This window comes from Cheilinus undulatus, linkage group 18, assembly GCF_018320785.1.
Source record: "Cheilinus undulatus linkage group 18, ASM1832078v1, whole genome shotgun sequence".
Taxonomy (NCBI): Eukaryota; Metazoa; Chordata; class Actinopteri; order Labriformes; family Labridae; genus Cheilinus; species Cheilinus undulatus.
In genome coordinates, this window is record NC_054882.1 from 417,676 (window position 1) to 431,296 (window position 13,621).

Below are 13,621 nucleotides of genomic sequence, written 5' to 3' on the forward strand. Positions count from 1 at the left end.
GTTAGACAAGTATGTGCTACAGACTACATTCTGTTAGACAAGTATGTACTACAGACTACATTCTATTAGACAAGTATGTACTACAGACTACATTCTATTAGACAAGTATGTACTACAGACTACATTCTATTAGACAAGTATGTACTACAGACTACATTCTATTAGACAAGTATGTACTACAGACTACATTCTATTAGACAAGTATGTACTACAGACTACATTCTATTAGACAAGTATGTACTACAGACTACATTCTGTTAGACAAGTATGTACTACAGACTACATTCTGTTAGTCAAGTATGTACTACAGACTACATCCTGTTAGCCAAGTATGTACTACAGACTACATTCTGTTAGACAAGTATGTACTACAGACTACATTCTGTTAGACAAGTATGTACTACAGACTACATTCTGTTAGACAAGTATGTGCTACAGACTACATTCTGTTAGACAAGTATGTACTACAGACTACATTCTATTAGACAAGTATGTACTACAGACTACATTCTATTAGACAAGTATGTACTACAGACTACATTCTGTTAGACAAGTATGTACTACAGACTACATTCTGTTAGACAAGTATGTACTACAGACTACATTCTGTTAGACAAGTATGTACTATAGACTACATTCTATTAGACAAGTATGTACTACAGACTACATTCTATTAGACAAGTATGTACTACAGACTACATTCTGTTAGACAAGTATGTACTACAGACTACATCCTGTTACAACTATGTTCTGCAGACATTTCTGTTTGCTAAGTATGCACTATCGACTGCATCTTGGTAGCCAAGTATGCATGACATACTACATCCTGTTGCAAGTATGTCCTACAGACTACTTCCTGTTAGCCTACATAGAACACATTATGTACAACTTAAATCCTACTATATGTATACTGTGTCCTTCAGTACATTAGACAGCAGGATGTAATGACATGCAATTACTGAATACTACTGAACATACTAGGCTGTGCAGCTAGGATAGTTGCGGTTTCAGATGCAGCCTGTTAACACTGTGACACATTAGCCTAGTTAAGCATAAATAGTTGTTTTAGGAGTAAATGGTCAACTTCACTGCAAGAATAAATAGTGTATAAATATGTTTGTGAACAGAGCTGTTTCTGAAGATATTAACTGTTGCTGATTTAATAAAACTGAGAATCTTAAATGTAAATATTTTTTTCACAGAGCAGAGACAACATTGAGGAGTTTTACTTTGTTTTATTTCATAAACAGAAGGTACATTCTGCAAACTCTTAAAATGTACAGATAAAATAAACCATTTTACATCAGAAAATGTGTTATTCTCATTTTAACACGAGTGCTTCATGTGTTTGTGATGACTGCAAAGCAGGAAACTAGCCTTTTAAAATAAGGTCAGTTGAGGTCTTTGACAGTATTCATGATCCAGCGAAATTAACAGAAAAATCAACATTCATCAATTTTTCTTTCACACAGACATCTGATTTACCTTTTTCTTTTTTAACAGGTTCCTGAATGTTACACAGTGTTTTTGAGTAAAGTAAAAACTAGCTGTCAGCACCCTCTGGTGGATTCATTCTTCATGACTTCTTCCTCTAAAAAGATCAGAAATGTTTGGTGAATTAAAGGGATAGTGCGTAGAGTTTTCTCTCCAAAATGTCTGGATAAACTGCTTTCACATATTTAGTTCTGTTAGGCGTAATGGTGCGCTTCCTCTAACAGAGGCGGCCATGACAGTTATAACAGACCCGTTTATTGTCATGAACATGCCGGATGTCACATCGACTGCTACGTAAGGAAACACGAGCGTCTACAGCACAGGTGTCAAACTCAAGGCCCGGGGGCCAAATCTGGCCCCGGAACAGTTAAATCTGGCCCGCAAGATGATCTCATATTCCTGTTCTAACTGTCCCATCAGTCTGAGGTCTGCAGATTTCCCCAAGTATAAAAATGCGAACTTATCCTGATGATTTAAGATATCCTTAAGTCATAAAATCTGAAAAAGGAGTAAAAATTTTAGATAAAAAGTCAGGAATGTGGGAAAAGAAATTTATTTGTGTTTTAATCTCACAATTAGAACTCAAACTTAAAATTTTGAGTTTTAATTTCATACCTCGAGCACTTCAACTCATAATTTTGACTTCTTATATATTTTGAGTTTTAAGATTCATAATTCTAATTTTTAAGTGATATTTTGTATTTTACCAACACCAAACTTTGACTTCATAATCCCATAGCTTGACCTTTTAGACTCACAATTAAAAATTTTGAATCATATTTGACTTTTAATTTCATGATTACAAATTTTATTTCATATTTTGACCTTTTAAACTCATGATTTTGACTTTCTCTATATTATATTTACCTTTAAAAAACATTATTTTTCAATTTCATGTTTTGAACTTTTTGAACTAGTAAATTTACTTTCCTCAGATTGTGAGACTTTAAACTTATCTTTATAACTTTTTAAATGTCAAAGTCATTTATCATCAGTGCTAAAAAAAATTTTCATATTTTATTTCCGGTGAAACAAGGTTGACAGTTTCTGGTTAAAAAGGTGGCCCTGTTAGGCCCTCAGGTTAGTCCTGAATCCAGAATCCGGCCCCTGCTGTGACTGAGTTTGACACCCCTGGTCTACAGGCTGCTGTATCTCATTCATGTTTTAAGCCAGTAACTGTGATGAACCACAACTATTCTCTGACACCAGCCACACATTCTGTCACCAAAACTCTGCCCCCCCCCCCTGGGTGCCGTGATGTGGTGGCTCAGGTTGAGTGGAGATTAAACGTCTTGCTCATGTTTGATAAGTAGTTCCTGGAAGGTTGATCAGCGAGTGAAATGAAGTCAAAGAAAAGGATTTGATGATACTGATCTCTGATTATTCAAATGCTGCTCTGCTCCATCGGTGTGGTCTGAAACCGTGACGCAGAGCTAGGAAACAGTCTCAGAGAGCTGCTTCAGTCAGAGACACTGTTAAAAACACAACGAAATCTGCAGTGCATGTACAAAATGACTCGGTGTCGTCCACTGATCCTGGTTAATGTGAGGGCATTTCAAAGTCTCAGACGTAAACTATAATCATAACCCATGTTTAGCTACTTCCTTTAAGTAAACGTGTAAACATTCAAGACCAGAGATTGTAACCAAACACTGCTCTTTGGTACCAAATCACACCCTTGTTCTTACACTGTATTATAATAAAGGTAAGGCAGTACAGAACCCTTACAGCGGGTTGGTCCTGTCCCAAACCACACTGCTGTTCTGCCCCAACCGGAAGTGATGATGGTTTAACTGCCCTGGTCTTCTTTTTTACCAGCAAGTAACGAACAAACTTTTGGGGAATAAAATCTGAAATTGCTGATAATGTTATCCTCACTATTAGATTCATGTAACTTATATGACAAGTTAACGTTGTTAGCATACAGACAATTCACTTAATTTGCCTTAAATGCCCTTATTTTTATTAAAATCTGTTGCCATATCTAATGGCACCTTAGACAGCTAGCGGATGCTAACATTAGCTTGCACACTAGCCTGCTAACAGTACAACATCTGCTACGTTACTACTGTGGAGTTCATTGAGGGATGTAAATGTCCATCTCTGGCGTTTATAAATGTGTTAGTAGACTACATTAGAGAATACTTCTCAGTCTGAATGCAAACTGTTTAGGATTTAGGACAGAAATCAACGATTTGGGATACCGTTTTAAGAAAAGGATGCTTTACTTCCTGTTTGGATAAAAGCGGGCTTTTATTTTGGAAGAAAATGAGGAACTTGTGGGAGTAAAAAGTGCTACAGATACTCTGAAAGTGTATTTGACTAGGGTTTACTTAGACTGTTCTATTATTTATCCGGTAGAGGGCGCTGTCGCATGCTCCATATGTACCTCCTTACAGCAGAAAGACTAGAACTCAGAGCAGCTTGGCTGAGGAACCAGAAAGAAGACTTAAAGTTCATAACTAGTCAGTGAAATAATACACCATGAGTTTCCTGTTTCTCGTCCATGAGTCATGACGTACCTCGGTCACGTTTATCGGTTTATGCTAGTGAGCTAAAGTTAGGATTACCTCTCTAAACATTAGCTAACTATCAACTTTAGCTGAGTCAGCAACCACACAGTGAACATAATGGTGGAATATCTCACAGTAATATTAATACTGCTATATTTCTGGTCTGGGTTTGACTCATAATGGATTCATGGTTCTGAAAGAGGAGACCAGACTTATGACGTACTGTTCCACTAACCTTTGACCTACAGATCATTAATCCTCTCATTCATCAGACACACTGTGCACGCTAAAACACAACAGACATCTCTACCATGAATTCTACTGCAACAAATGTCTGACTGTGTAAATGTTGCTGACTCTGTCAGAGATAATTCATTCTTCTTTACTGAGGTTATAGCTGGTGTTGCTGTTGTTAGAGGTGTTCCTAATATTTCGACCCTCTGATGTGTGTGAGTGGGTTGGTAAAATCTCCCAGACTCCTCAGTATGATGTTCCCTTAAACCAACAGCACTACCACCTCAATACGAAGCACACAGAAGAATTATCCGCTGTCTGACAGTCTGGCTATTTGTTTAATTAATAATTTTTTAAAAATGGAATTGGCTGATCGATCAGTCAGCTGAATTTTTTATTCTCTAGTATCGGGGTCTGAGCAGCAGAAACAGGCCAAATACTAGAGCAATCTGATTTTTACAGGGCTGTTAAATATCAGCAGGGTCTTTCCACTTGTCCTGGTAGGGCTGGGCAACATGGATCAGTGACAGATTATATTTAAACCTATATACGGGGGTTACATTGGTACAGAAACATCACGTCTAATGAAACAGGATGATAAACTCCACAGCAACTGTCTAGAAATTGTTCAAAAACATGAACTTGTCCGTATATTAAGGTTGTAAAAGGTTCTTATATTTAATGATCACATCTTCTATTTTAATGCTCAGTGGATCAACATGGACACAAACTCCATGGTCTTCAGTCAGACTTTAGCTTTTTAACGGTTTAAATTGTACACGTGTGTTAGCAACATTTTGGAGAGAGGGTGAAACTGGTGAAAGCAGCTCCAAACGGGTTTCAAAAGTTGCCAACATATTTCTGCAATCTTGACATCAAACAGTAAATAATCAAATATTGGGACTAGTGTTTCTGCTGCTGTAGGATCAAATGAGTATTAATTTGGTTTTCACTGATACTGAACAAAATAATTCCCTAAGTCTAGACATTTGTTTGTGATCAATAGTTATGCACCTTTTTACTGAGGCTGGGGCCTGACAGACGGTTTTAATATCAACATAATCTACACTCAAACAATGACTATTCCTTTACCTCCTTTTACATTTATTGGTGGGTCTTACAAACTCCATATATTGCCCACCCCTAGCTCCAGCTATATTTATGATTTCATGGACAAACACAGATTAAATCAGGCTATGAAAATACCAGTGACTCTAATAAAACACCTTAGCAGGACTTTATTGATCTCAGGACGTTACCTGTGCAGCATCACCTGTCCCACCGCTGTGCTGCCTGTTAGCTCACCATGACAGAGAGCCCCCCCCCCCCCCGCCGGGCCCATCAGGAGGAAGTCAGAGGGAGACTCGGTCAGGGAGACTCCGAGAGATGGTTGTGGGAAATAGACAAAACATCATATCACTACAGACGAACAAACATGTTCATTTACTCAGATCTTAGATGTAATGTAAATAACAGACAACTCCAGCCAATCAGAACACAGCAGCTGCCACGGATGTCAGTAAGCTAATGTAGAGCCTAAATGATCCCTGAACCTCCTCTAAAAAAAACAGAAAAAAAGACTTAAAAAAGACTGAATTAAATGAATGAATACATAAATTAATGATCCAAAGTGATTTTAGGAGTGGTATGGCTGATCTTTCATGGACAGCAGGGTCTCTTCTATGGGGGTCTCCTTATGAGGACCCCTTTTAAAGGGTCCTTAGCAGAGTCTGGGGGAACCCTGTCTCTCTGTTAGCCCAGAGCTAAGTCTGAACGGCCCTATAGATGGCGCTGTTGCACGTTTCAAACTAACTCTAGTCCCATCTGAATTAAAGCTGTGGGATGCCATCATTTGGCCGTGTCCCGGTCGCGCATGCGCTTTGGTGAACATTATATTAACGCATTTTGACGTGGTTATGGTTAAAATCCGTTTAATATGAGCAGTAAGACGGATATTATCCTTTCATAACTGTTAAATAAAGAGTTCCGTTTTACAGTTAGACACAGAGGCCGGGCTTACTGCAGTGATATCAGACTGTTTTAAAACTCTGGGAGAAAAACACGAGAATAAAAGTATAACACAGAAAGGATCATGAGTCAGCTCATCGCTAAACATCGATGTCTGATAGGATTACAGGGTTACTGACGACTGCTGAGGGGTACTGAGGACTGTGGGGGGATATTCGAGTCTACATGAAGAATCTTCTACTAGGATCCAAGATGGCGGCTCCTCTGTTATATTCTCGGCTGTTTGTTCGTTAAATCCTCCGCCAGTTTCACACCTACCCGTCTCCCGGTGGCTGTAAAGTAAATAAAATCATCTATAAGGGTCTACAATGAACGCTTCCGTTGTCTAATAACGGACATTAACGGTTACCGACATCCCCGACATCAGCAGACATCTGACCGTCTCTGAGCACTCACAGCCCGGGCTGCTGCCTCACGAAGCCCGGCCACAAGACGACCTATCCACCGCTGATTGTCCCGGTCCGACCCGGGCCAGAGGCCAACGGTGACGCGGAGATACCGACAGACTGCCGTTATTCTGTTTAACCAGCTTGGGTCGGTGCGGTACCGTGACGTTACAGAGTATGAAGCCGATCTGGGTCTATGAGTGAATCTGCCTGCTGTTAAACGGAGATTGTCTCTATAGTCTCTTTATCAGCAGTTTGGCGGGCTCAGGCTCCGGTCCCATTGTTTTCCTCTCTGTTTGTCGGTGCCGGTGTCTTCCGTCCAGGTGTTCGGTCCAAACATGGAGAATATTCCAGACACGGGCCCGCAGGTGGAGCTGGTCCTTCGCGCTCCTTCGTAGCTCTTCCCGGGCAGCAGTGCCCGGGTGTCGCCGTCCGTGATGAGACCCGCCGGGGCAAGTTTTGAACCAGGTGGCGGCAGTAAGATGGCGTCGGAGGCTGCGCAGTAGGAAAACGGGCGCTGACGTCACAGTGCAGGAGACCGCATGCAGTTTTTCCAGAGTAAAGAGCCACGATGTCGACGATTTTTGGTCGACGGAACCACCGACACTACCGCTGGGATTAACGGAGAAACGGAGGAAAAAACACGTGATCTACCGGCTGAAGGTAAAAAGAGCACGAGCCCCGGTGTGTCAGGGAGAACCGAGCAAGAGGGACAGGTTTGATGGAGGCCACGAGGCTGAGCACGAGGCCTACTTTTAGCTCCATGTTACACCATATTTATCCTGATATACGTGGATTGATACGGATTACTCCTCATATGAAGCCCGAAACACGGCGAAATGACGGTAGACATAAATACTATACAGCTAAAAATCAATATTATTGATAAATGGATGATAACATGATTGGTTAAGTACAGCTAACATGGCGGCGCCATGTTACACTATAATCAACCCGATATATGTGGATTAATCCAGATAACTGCTCATATAAAGCCTGAAACACAACAATATGATGGTAGACATTAATACTGTATACATTTAGATTAATATTATTAATAAATGCCTGATAACCTGATTGGTTAGGTAAAGCTAAAATGGCGCCTACGTGTATTATGTTATTTATCTGCATGTAAAGACTTAACAAGACTAAAATTGACCGGTGTAAATCAAGAGTACGTTACAGTTTAAGATTAATGCAAGTGATATGTGATTTTTTGCATATTAGATAAAGTTAAGCTGACACCACAGCTTCGTCTGTTTATCCTCCTATATACTAAACCAGAATACCAACTACTGTATGTAATGTCTATTATCACTTTGTTCTATGGTGGCCAAGGGGGCTCAGATCACAGGTACAAAACAATTTACAGAGAAAAAAAAAACAGTTTTGATTGAAATCCAAGAAGCTGCAACACATCCATAAGGCACTGAGGACCTAAATACTAGTCGTTGAGGACCTAAACACTAGTCGCTGAGGACCTAAACACTAGTCGCTGAGGACCTAAACACTAGTCGCTGAGGACCTAAACACTAGTCGCTGAGGACCTGAACACTAGTCACTGAGGACCTAAACACTAGTCGCTGAGGACCTGAACACTAGTCACTGAGGACCTAAACACTAGTCGCTGAGGACCTAAACACTAGTCGCTGAGGACCTAAACACTAGTCACTGAGGACCTGAACACTAGTCACTGAGGACCTGAACACTAGTCACTGAGGACCTAAACACTAGTCACTGAGGACCTAAACACTAGTCACTGAGGACCTAAACACTAGTCACTGAGGACCTAAACACCAGTCACTGAGGACAAAAACACCAGTCACTGAGGACCAACCACACTAGTCACTGAGGACCAAAACACCAGTCACTGAGGACCTAAACACTAGTCGCTGAGGACCTAAACACTAGTCACTGAGGACCTAAACACTAGTCACTGAGGACCTAAACACCAGTCACTGAGGACCTAAACACCAGTCACTGAGGACAAATACTCTAGTCACTGAGGACCAAAACACTAGTCACTGAGGACCTAAACACCAGTCACTGAGGACAAAAACACCAGTCACTGAGGACCAACCACACTAGTCACTGAGGACCAAAACACCAGTCACTGAGGACCTAAACACTAGTCGCTGAGGACCTAAACACTAGTCACTGAGGACCTAAACACTAGTCACTGAGGACCTAAACACTAGTCACTGAGGACCTAAACACCAGTCACTGAGGACAAAAACACCAGTCACTGAGGACCAACCACACTAGTCACTGAGGACCAAAACACTAGTCACTGAGGACCTAAACACCAGTCACTGAGGACCTAAACACTAGTCGCTGAGGACCTAAACACTAGTCACTGAGGACCTAAACACTAGTCGCTGAGGACCTAAACACTAGTCACTGAGGACCTAAACACTAGTCACTGAGGACCAAAACACCAGTCACTGAGGACCTAAACACTAGTCGCTGAGGACCTAAACACTAGTCACTGAGGACCTAAACACTAGTCACTGAGGACCTAAACACTAGTCACTGAGGACCTAAACACCAGTCACTGAGGACCTAAACACCAGTCACTGAGGACCAACCACACTAGTCACTGAGGACCAAAACACTAGTCACTGAGGACCTAAACACCAGTCACTGAGGACCTAAACACTAGTCGCTGAGGACCTAAACACTAGTCACTGAGGACCTAAACACTAGTCACTGAGGACCTAAACACCAGTCACTGAGGACCTAAACACCAGTCACTGAGGACAAAAACACCAGTCACTGAGGACCAAAAACACTAGTCTCTGATGACCTAAACACTAGTCACTGAGGACCAAAAACACTAGTCACTGAGGACGAATACACCAGTCACTGAGGACAAATACAATAATCATTGAAGAGCAAATACTCTAGTCACTGAGGACCAAAACACTAGTCACTGAGGACAAATACTCTAGTCACTGAGGACCTAAACACTAGTCACTGAGGACCTAAACACCAGTCACTGAGGACCTAAACACCAGTCACTGAGGACAAAAACACCAGTCACTGAGGACCAAAAACACTAGTCACTGAGGACAAATACTCTAGTCACTGAGGACCTGAACACTAGTCACTGAGGACGAATACACCAGTCACTGAGGACAAATACAATAATCATTGAAGAGCAAATACTCTAGTCACTGAGGACCAAAACACTAGTCACTGAGGACAAATACTCTAGTCACTGAGGACCTGAACACTAGTCACTGAGGACGAATACACCAGTCACTGAGGACAAATACTCTAGTCACTGATGACCAAAACACTAGTCACTGAGGACAAATACTCTAGTCACTGAGGACCAAAACACTAGTCACTGAGGACAAATACTCTAGTCACTGAGGACCAAAACACTAGTCACTGAGGACAAATACTCTAGTCACTGAGGACCAAAACACTAGTCACTGAGGACCAACCACACTAGTCACTGAGGACCAAAAACACTAGTCACTGAGGACCTGAACACTAGTCACTGAGGACAAATACTCTAGTCACTGAGGACCAAAACACTAGTCACTGAGGACCAACCACACTAGTCACTGAGGACCAAAAACACTAGTCACTGAGGACCAAAAACACTAGTCACTGAGGACCAACCACACTAGTCACTGAGGACCAAAAACACTAGTCTCCGATGACCTAAACACTAGTCACTGAGGACCAAAAACACTAGTCACTGAGGACCTGAACACTAGTCACTGAGGACGAATACACCAGTCACTGAGGACAAATAGAATAATCATTGAAGAGCAAATACTCTAGTCACTGAGGACCAAAACACTAGTCACTGAGGACAAATACTCTAGTCACTGAGGACCAAAACACTAGTCACTGAGGACAAATACACTAGTCACTGAGGACAAAAACACTAGTCACTGAGGACAAATACACTAGTCACTGAGGACCAAAACACTAGTTTCTGCGGACCTAAACACTATTCACTGAGGACCTAAACGCTAGTCACTGGGGACCAAAACACTAGTCACTGAGGACAAATACACCAGTCACTGAGGACCTAAACACTAGTCACTGAGGACCTAAACACTAGTCACTGAGGACCAAAACGCTAGTCACTGAAGACCAAAACACTAGTCACTGAGGACAAATACACCAGTCACTGAGGACAAATACACTAGTCACTGAGGACCAAAACACTAGTCACTGAGGACCAAAAACACTAGTCATTCAGGACCAAAAAGCACTAGTCATTAAGGACCAAAACACTAGTCACTGAGAACAAGAACACCAGTCACTGAGGACCAACCACACTAGTCACTGAGGACCAAAAATGCTAGTCTCTGATGACCTAAACACTAGTCACTGAGGACCAAAAACACTAGTCACTGAGGACCTGAACACTAGTCGCTGAGGACGAATACAATAATCATTGAAGAGCAAATACTCTAGTCACTGAGGACCAAAACACCAGTCACTGAGGACAAATACACCAGTCACTGAGGACAAATACACTAGTCACTGAGGACCAAAACACTAGTCACTGAGGACAAATACACCAGTCACTGAGGACAAATACACTAGTCACTGAGGACCAAAACACTAGTCACTGAGGACCAAATACACTAGTCATTCAGGACCAAAAATCACTAGTCATTAAGGACCAAAACACTAGTCACTGAGAACAAAAACACCAGTCACTGAGGACCAAAAACACCAGTCACTGAGGACCAAAAGCATTAGTCACTGAGGACAAAAACACTAGCCACTGTGGACAACAACATTAGCTACTGAGGAAAAAAACAGTCGTTACTGTGGGCAAAAACACTACACACTGTGGACAGTGGTGTTTTTGTCCACAGTAGCTAGTATTATTTTCACAGTGGCTAGTGTTTTTGTCCACAGTGGCTTGTATTTTTGTTCTCAGTAACTAGTGTTTTTGTCCTCAGTTGCTAGTGTTGTTGTCAACAGTGACTGGTGTTTTTGTTGACAGTGGCTAGTGATTTTGACCACAATGACTTGTGTTTTTTTCCACAGAGACTTGTGTTTTTTTCCACAGGGGCTAGTGATTTTGTCCACAGAGACTTGTGTTTTTTTCCACAGAGACTTGTGTTTTTTTCCACAGTGGCTAGTGATTTTGTCCACAGAGACTTGTGTTTTTTTCCACAGTGACTTGTATTTTTTTCCACAGTGGTTAGTGGTTTTTTCCATAGTGGCTAGTGTTTTTGTCCACAGTGGCTAGTGATTTTATCCGCAGTGGCTAGTGTTGTTGTCCACAGGGACTAGTGATTTTGTCCACAGGGACTAGTGTTTTTGTCCACAGGGACTAGTGTTTTTGTCCACAGTGGCTAGTGATTTTGTCCACAGAGACTTGTGTTTTTTTCCACAGTGACTTGTGTTTTTTCCACAGTGGTTAGTGTTTTTTTCCACAGTGGTTAGTGTTTTTTTCCACAGTGACTTGTGTTTTTGTCCACAGGGACTAGTGTTTTTGTCCATTGTGACTAGTGTTGATGTCCACAGTGGCTAGTGATTTTGTCCACAGTGGCTAGTGATTTTGTCTGCAGTGGTTAGTGTATTTTTCCACAGGGACTAGTGTTGTTGTCCACAGGGACTAGTGATTTTGTCCACAGGGACTAGTGATTTTGTCCACAGTGGCTAGTGATTTTGTCCACAGGGACTAGTGTTTTTGTCCACAGGGACTAGTGTTTTTGTCCACAGGGACTTGTGTTTTTGTCCACAGGGACTAGTGTTTTTGTCCACAGTGCCTTGTGTTTTTATCCACAGGGACTAGTGTTTTTGTCCACAGTGCCTTGTGTTTTTTTCCACAGGGACTAGTGTTTTTGTCCACAGTGCCTTGTGTTTTTTTCCACAGGGACTAGTGTTTTTGTCGACAGGGACTAGTGTTTTTGTCCACAGTGACTTGTGTTTTTTTCCACAGGGACTAGTGTTTTTGTCCACAGTGACTTGTGTTTTTTTCCACAGGGACTAGTGTTTTTGTCCACAGGGACTAGTGTTTTTGTCCACAGTGACTTGTGTTTTTTCCACAGTGGTTAGTGGTTTTTTCCACAGTGGCTAGTGATTTTGTCCACAGAGACTTGTGTTTTTGTCCACAGGGACTAGTGTTTTTTTCCACAGTGGTTAGTGGTTTTTTCCACAGTGGCTAGTGATTTTATCCGCAGTGGCTAGTGTTGTTGTCCACAGGGACTAGTGATTTTGTCCACAGGGACTAGTGTTTTTGTCCACAGGGACTAGTGTTTTTGTCCACAGTGGCTAGTGATTTTGTCCACAGAGACTTGTGTTTTTTTCCACAGTGACTTGTGTTTTTTCCACAGTGGTTAGTGTTTTTTTCCACAGTGACTTGTGTTTTTGTCCACAGGGACTAGTGTTTTTGTCCATTGTGACTAGTGTTGATGTCCACAGTGGCTAGTGATTTTGTCCACAGTGGCTAGTGATTTTGTCTGCAGTGGTTAGTGTATTTTTCCACAGGGACTAGTGTTGTTGTCCACAGGGACTAGTGATTTTGTCCACAGTGGCTAGTGATTTTGTCCACAGGGACTAGTGTTTTTGTCCACAGGGACTAGTGTTTTTGTCCACAGGGACTAGTGTTTTTGTCCACAGGGACTAGTGTTTTTGTCCACAGTGACTTGTGTTTTTTTCCACAGGGACTAGTGTTTTTGTCCACAGGGACTAGCGTTTTTGTCCACAGGGACTAGTGTTTTTGTCCACAGTGGTTAGTGGTTTTTTCCACAGTGGCTAGTGATTTTGTCCACAGAGACTTGTGTTTTTGTCCACAGGGACTAGTGTTTTTGTCCACACTGGCTAGTGATTTTGTCCACAGAGACTTGTGTTTTTTTCCACAGTGACTTGTGTTTTTTCCACAGTGGTTAGTGGTTTTTTCCACAGGGACTAGTGTTTTTGTCCACAGTGACTAGTGTTTTTGTCCACAGGGACTAGTGATTTTGTCCACAGGGACCA

At 41.7% G+C, this 13,621-nt stretch overlaps 1 protein-coding gene and 1 long non-coding RNA gene across 11 annotated transcripts in view; one reads left to right on the plus strand and one right to left on the minus strand.

The window, feature by feature from the left end:
• Positions 1-5,661: 5,661 nt before the first annotated feature.
• On the minus strand, positions 5,662-6,718 carry LOC121526760. The gene is made up of 2 exons (XR_005993339.1): positions 6,623-6,718; positions 5,662-6,541 (listed from the first exon to the last, which is right to left on the minus strand). It is a non-coding gene; the product is annotated as an uncharacterized LOC121526760 (long non-coding RNA).
• The window catches only part of mgaa (MAX dimerization protein MGA a), a 51,188-nt gene continuing 44,102 nt past the window's right edge, over positions 6,536-13,621 (plus strand). For all 10 annotated transcript variants that reach the window (XM_041813473.1, XM_041813472.1, XM_041813475.1 and 7 more), the window contains exon 1: positions 6,536-7,318. The gene's annotated coding sequence lies outside the window, so the exon portion shown is untranslated. The remainder of the gene's footprint in view (positions 7,319-13,621) is intronic.